The 7500-nt window shown below is 41.0% G+C and overlaps 1 protein-coding gene across 2 annotated transcripts in view; it reads right to left on the minus strand.

The window, feature by feature from the left end:
• LOC138047096 (uncharacterized) overlaps positions 1-7500 on the minus strand; it is a 30441-nt gene that overhangs the window by 17526 nt on the left and 5415 nt on the right. The gene's annotated exons all lie outside the window — the stretch shown is intronic.

The raw sequence follows: 7500 nt of genomic DNA on the forward strand, positions 1-7500 counted from the left end.
TAAATATCTGGAATGTAAAAGCGACGAGTAATGGGCTTCGACAACAGTCTTTCGCCTGTCGAGCCGAAATCATAGTGAGCTGTGTTTCTAATATTTTGCCAAGTGTGATGTTATGTACAACACTGAAACCAAATGGAAATTCTCCGTTAACTTATGGGCTCAACAAAGACAGAGAAGAAATCGAACACCTTAAGTGGATCTGTGATCTCTGTTGTCTGGCTATTTGTATTTATTTGTAATAAACTCTACGCAGTCTTCCGGTAACAATTGGAAATTTCACTAAGTCTTGTTAACTTTCAATGGCGTCGAAAGTCATTGTAACGCGAATGGCGTGTTAGTGGATCTTTAAACAAATATACCTTCATGGAGCTCAAGAATAGAACGTCGATTGGATGAACAACACAGGCGGTGAAAAATAAATATCTGGAATCTTTAAAGCGACGAGTAATCGTCTTCGACAACAATTTCATTTTTCGCCGTTGGATATCAAGTGAGCTTTGTTTCAAATATTTTACTAACTTGGTATTATATACAACACTGAAATGAAATGGCATTCTTTTAAATGGATTTAACAAACATTGAAGGAATCGAACGCCTTGAATGCATCACAGTATTTACTGAAGTCGCATCTAAGTTGTCTGGCAACTGCGAAGTGACAGTGAAGAATTATTTGAATGAAAGCTTGTCGTCTCTTTTGTGCTTCTTTATTTACTGTTAAGGTTCTTTCGAAAAGGGTTAATGTGAATTGTCAGAAATTTATTTAATTACATATGCTTTGTGACACGAATTGTGTGTCTTGTTTGCACGCACGCAATTGAAATAGGAAAGGTTTTTTGCCTCTAATAGCAAATATGTTTTTTCTTTCAATAAACTTTTCGCTGGAAAAGATTTTTGTGAGATTTCCAGCGTTTGTGAATTTATCACGTGCAATTTTCGAGCTTAACAAACTTGCATACGTGGGTTGAAATGTGATACGGGAGGATTTTTGTGGTAGTGCTCAAACAAATAAATAATAAATTAATTAATAAAACACAAAATGAGCCCCAAAATCAGCAGAAAATTGTGACGCTGATGAATAATAAAGTAGCTGCCATTTCCAAAACGATGGAATTACCTGATGATAAATAACCTCGTCTTGGAGAGTAAATTTTTGACTTTGCAGAAACAATGGTCAACCTCAAGAGTTGGGCGATTGTGATCTTTTGGTTGAATTCGCACATTTCTTGTCAACACTTTATAACTAACAAAACCAAAATCAAAAACAAGAACCCGGTATCTTGTTATCATTTGACACAGGTGCTTCTATGTTTCACGAGTAAACACGCCGTGGTAACTTGATCACGGCGCCCGCTGAATTCGATGTCACTTTCGATTTTGCGATTTACTTGTGCAGCCAAAAGTACAATAACAAAATTGAACGTAGCAAAAATCTCCCCAAATGTTTTTCGCTGATGGTTTCCTTTTATATTCCTGGTTCAAAATTAATTTTGTTTTCACGTCGTAAATTTTGCTGCTGATGGCAAAATATTTTATTCTCGATCGACCGTCCTGAACACTTCCTTCTGCTTTTCCTAAAAGCTGTGTATCAATATTTATTTACTTTTGTATCAATATTTGTTTTGCACAACGCAAGCTAACAAAATCTGTACCTAGCTTAGTTCGCATTTTTGAGCGTTAAAATAGAATCTTCGGTCCTATGCTTTTGTATATTTTTTTAGGTCACCCATCCAGATACTAACCCCGCCGGAGAGGGATAAAGTTCAATGATCTTTTGTATGAAAAACCTGTCAGATGCTCAGAGTACACGCTTAAACATGTGGTGAAAAGAAGTTGTGAAGAAGCCACTGTTTCTCGATTCCCTTTTATTATTTTCTTCAATCTTTCTGGCTTTAGTACTTTGCTAGTAACTACATGTCTTCTCAGGGGGTTATTTTCCTAAGACTTCTACCATGGCACTACAATGATATACAATACCAAAACAATATTGTGTACTATTAGAGCTACATATTACGCAAACACAACTTGAATCTTTTGGAAGACAAAACGCAGCTCAATTGACAATATGGATTAAAGCGCTGTGTTACTGTACTACCACACGTAGGCAATGCGTGCCTATTTTTTCTAAAGATGACAGGAATTTTTTCTTTCTGACAAATGATTAAAAGGCTGGTAGCCAGGTTTATAACTTCAGAAAAAGTTCTGTTTCGGCGTATGAACGTGTGAGCCAAAGGGCTTTTGCTGGCACGACTTCTGGGTGACCCCTTAAATGGTCTTAATGACCCCCGACTTGAAAAAATTGCCTGAAACGCTGCAGTTCGATACCACCCAACTCAGTCCTTTCTTTTTTTGAGTAACACGTACCACAGGCAACCCAGTGTACGCTCATGGAGCGTCTAGTTTTACGACAATTATCTCAGGTTTCAGGTCTCGTCTTCCCATACAAATCCTTAGATTCCTTCTCATTGAGCTTTTTTGCGCCTGTGCTGCAACCGTTGCAATCGAGTCACGCACACAAACATCTTGCTCATTTTGGAGGGTCCAACATTTTGGCGGGACCGGATGGGGCTTAAAATCGAGGCGGGATAATCCTTTAAGATTATCTGCTATGTTAGCTACCCCCTGCAGACCTGCCATTGACTATGTGATAATGTGTTGTTACTTTTCGGGTGCAGCATTGACACCAAAGCTTAGTCGTTTGTACCGAAAGATGCTATCATGGGTGGCAAAAGCAGTGATATCCCTCCAATTCAATTTGGTGAAAACCCCACCTCAAATCCAATTTGGAGAACACAGCACTTCCGTTAAGGCTCTCGAAAACTTCATCTATGGTTAGTATGGGCAATCTCTCACGCATAATGGCCTCGTTAGCCCTTCGCATATCGACACATAGTCGTATGTCACCTGATTCCTTTGATGCAACAACATTGGGGCTGACCCATGCTGTGGGCCCATGAACCCTCTCAATGATGTCCTGTTCAAGGAGTTCATAAAAAAAGCACTCGTCGCACCTTCTGAACCACTGGAGTTACACTAGGATCAATAGGTAGCTTTAATTGGTAGTTCTTCAGTTTCCCAATCCCTTGAAATACACTGGGGTATTTTGCTTTGAGTTGACCCACAAAAGAGTCGTCAACAGTGTTACAGTTAACGTTCCCTGTATTGACAGTTTCTGCGGTGGTTGAATAATCCTACAAACAACGCCTTTGACTCCTTTTCCTGCCCGGGGGGAGGGAATTTGATCATCTTAGTCTTCCCCGGGGCGGGGTATTTGATCACCACCCATAGAGGGTGGGGAATTTGATCGTTAGTCTTGATTTCATGTTACGTTTTCACTTGGGTTGATAAATCATGGCGGAGACAAACTTGGATGCATTCAAAGGTAAAGATTCTGCATTCGTAGCTGTTTGGTTGAAAAGCAAAGGCCTACAAAAAGAGATATTTATACCTGTTAACTGTCCTCCTTGTGTCTCGTGCCATGTAGGGCCCTGGTTCTCCTTGGTGTTGTCTATTAAACCATGTTTACATACACAGCTTCAGAAGCATAATAGAAGCTACTGAAAAGTTGAAACAATATCTGGTAATTTTCCCTGGTGTGGGGGCATTTGATCACCTGAAATGGACCTATGATGAGGCATTTGAACAGCTTTTTGGCTCGGGGATCGGAGGCATTTGAACAAAATTTTCCAAAAAACTCAAAGCTTCAATTTGACTGGTACATAATATTAACTTCTAGCAATTTCTTCTTCAATTCAACATCTGTCAGCTTTTCAATCAGTTGATCTCGTAGATTTTCGTTCAAAGATTCACCAAAATTGCAATGACGAGCTTTTTTGCGTAAACGGACCATGAAGTCGTCAGCTGTTTTCCCCTGTATTGGTCCTAGTTGACGAAAAACGTCGCGCTCATATGGGACATTGTCGTCGGCGCGAAAATGAGCATCCGGTTTTCGAAGACGTACTGAGAAGACATCATCGGTCTCTGAGTTAACCGGTCCAGGATCTTGAAGATCTTCGTAAATATCTTGAACTTCCATACCTGCTCAATTAACCAACCGAGCATTTTTGCAGGCAGCGTTCGTAATTTCCTTGTCATCGATGTAATACAGGTACGATCGCTTTCACTGTCGCCAACGTTCCGCGACCTGAGATGGCGACCCTGTCAAATCTAAGGGAGGCAGCGCTCTTTCTACTGAATTCGCCATCCTCGTCGCCAATTTGTAGGATATGAGAGCCACTTAGGCTCTTTAATCCAGCAAGTACGGTGACCCACAGCTGCCACGGCAAAACGTACTTTCCACGACAAAACTTACTTTCTCACGGCAAAACTTACTTTTCCACAGCAAAACTTACTTTTCTTAAGTATGGTTCGGGAATCCGGAATCCGGAATAAGAACTTGAACCAAAGTCACTTAAAATGATCCTGCGTCGTGCAAATGTTTACCTTCATCTGGTTGAGTGATTTGTCACATGCTGACTCCTTTTGGGAGGGGATTCATGTCGTAACTTCGGAAGAGAATCCAACTGTCTGGGCTTTTCGTTTTTTTTTTTTTTGATGGTGGGGTGATAATGTTTTGACATCAAACATTACAGCAATTGTCTTCGGGTGCTCGATTTTCTTGATTACACTCTTTTGTTGATCTCTCAAGGGTGCGTCCGATTGACCCTATTACGGAATGAAAATAGGTGCAGTGATGATTTGAAATAGTATGTTTGGCGTAGTTTTTAAGCAACTAGGATGTTCACTTTAGTAGATGTTTGACAATTTCCATTAGAATCTCTGTAAAAGCGAAGGATTTCTGACTTCAAATCTATGTATTCCTGTTCCGGCATAAGGCCGATCCAACGCATCTTTACATACGTACAATACTTTACCACACGGAAATGAAAAATTTTCGTCCCAGATCCCCCTTTGTAAAAACATATAGGAAAATAGAAAACAATTTTCATTTTATTTCAAATCAAAACAATTGCTTTCCAAGTACTTACAGCGGTTACCATTCACACGCGCCCCTCAACGACTTTTTTGTTTCATTTTTCGAAACTAAATTTGGGTGGACGTTAATCAATCAATTTACTGTTTCGAAAAATGAAAACAAAATCTTTGAGGGGCGCGTGTGACTGATAACCGCTGTAAGCTCAGATAACGCTTTCGCCCCAAGTTCACAAGAATTTACTGTTCATAATCACAATATACTTCTTATTATTTCTTTTTGGTAGTCGATTGGAAATACAGCCCTTGTCAGTTGTCATTGGTTAATAGAAGAGACTGCTCCTGTCTTAAATAGTGGTGCACGCGTTTCTTCGTGGAAGCCATGTATAAAGAAATTATCTGGCATACCAATTTCATTTCATTAAAGAAGCCAACTCTAAGAAAAAGATTGTTGGATATGAATGCAATTCTTATAAAACAATAATGTCAACGACATCCCAGTCGTCCTTGCAATTGGCTTCATTATGGTAATTTGACCAAGGTCAAAACAGAATTATCTATACTGCATATCTTTGCCCTAAAACATGGACTAAATTTAAACTTTTCTTTGCATGCATGCTAGCTCTTCCACGCTGTTACGGTGTTCGACCTGACTAAAAGCCTCTACAAGGCTTTTCGTTTTCCCTTTTCTTTTGCCTGAGGTAGTTAAGGGACCTATCACAATAGCACGGTACAAATTCAGAGAACAATTAAATTCACCTATGCCAATAGAAAAAACATCGGGACTTAATTTCAGCTGCTGACTCGGAGGCGAAACAACCTGAAGAAACTCCTTTTTCCCTGTTGTAAAGTGTGACTATTCCACCTAGAGAAGTGACGAATCATGCGGATATACGAGTGCAGCCACAGAGAGTCTAGTTGGACTCACGGTCAACACATCGGAATGGAAAATGATCTCTCTTAATTTAATAGAAATACACTGGGTCTGTTCTCAATCTTCCAGTTCTGCAGTTTCAAGTACTTCCTGGTTGGTGATCTTATCCTTCCAGGTGATCTCAAGAATTTTGCGGAGGAATCTGAAGTGGAGTGTGATCAGTCTAGCTTCTCAGTGTCTCGTGTATGTAGGCCATGTCTCTCTACCATACAACAGGGTGCTGAGGACGCATACAGAGTATTCAAGTCAATATCGAGGGGGAGATTGGAGGTGATTGCTGAGCCAAGTTACTTGAAGGCATCCACAGAGTCGAGTGCTTGGTTGCTGATCAGGATGGTCGGCTCAGCATGGGTCCCCATTGCCAATACCTCAGTCTTTTTGATGATGGTAAGGCCAAAGCCCTGCCAAGCAGTCGCGAAGCGGTCCATGATCGCTTATTGTCCGCTCTCTGTGTGACTGACAAAGGCAACGTGTCGGCAAAGAGCAACTCTCTTAACAGCACTGTCTTCACTTTGGTCTTAGCGCGGAGACGATTCAAGTTCATTAGCTTTCCGTTGTGGCGTGTACGGTGGAGGAGGCCGCCCTCACTGCAGAACTGGAAAGCGTGTTGGAGGAGGATAGAAAAGAAAATACCAAACAGGGTGGGTGCCCACACGCAGCCTTGCTTCTCTCCACTGCGAATTTTGAACGGGCGAAATCAAGAGTCCTCTTGACGAAATATTATAACTGAAAACATACATACACACAAAGGAGATGTTTTATCAACTTTATATCAGTTATCGTCGAATTTAGGAGTACTTTACTAAGCGAATGTCTCTATCGTTGAGTTTATTGCTTTCCGTGGTAATGTTAGCCTTTCTACTTTCACTGTGTTCCGGATTCCGGATTCCGTTTCCGGATCCCTTAGAAAAAGAAAGTTTTGCCGTGGAAACTGAGTAAGTTTTGCCGTGAGAAAGTAAGTTTTGCCGTGGCTTCTGTGGGCCACCGTAAGCAAGGCACACCTACACAATTCACACTCGTTGTCTTACATTCCCGGATGTACTAACGCTCTCATACACTACATCACGCAATAAGAGAAAAATAGACCTCTTCCGGTCATGCGATTTTCTTTTGTTTGTCGTCTCGGAGTAACACGTTGCGCGGGTTTAAAGTAACTTTGTGGTCAAAGGGCCGATCTCTTTCAACCACGTTGCGTTCGTTGACGACACCGTCAACTTCGCCAACCTCGTCTGAAACCTCTCACATAATAAACTGCGTTGCAATTTATTATAAAAAGGAAAGCGTTGGAAGCAGTTTTCTTCGTAAGGAAAAATCTTGCTGGGGATGATCCTCCAAGGAATAACGATGGACTTGCAGCAAAATACAGGCTTTTTCAGCCCTGTGGTATCTGTTCAGAATTCAACAAGGTCGTGGTGTATATTTGTGACACCCAAACGAGCTGTATCAAGATGTTCACAACCCTTTAGAAAACTGCCGAATTCCTTAAAAGTACTGGAGATCTTTTTTCTGCATTTTCTATTTATGAAAAGCATCAGGCGTACGACTCCTGCGACCTTTAGAGTGAGCAGGTGCTTACAGGTTCCAGAGCCACTTTCTTTAAATGCTCCGTAGGAAGCGTGGCAGCGAAGACGGTAGTG

This window comes from Montipora capricornis, chromosome 4, assembly GCF_036669925.1.
Source record: "Montipora capricornis isolate CH-2021 chromosome 4, ASM3666992v2, whole genome shotgun sequence".
NCBI lineage: Eukaryota > Metazoa > Cnidaria > Anthozoa > Scleractinia > Acroporidae > Montipora > Montipora capricornis.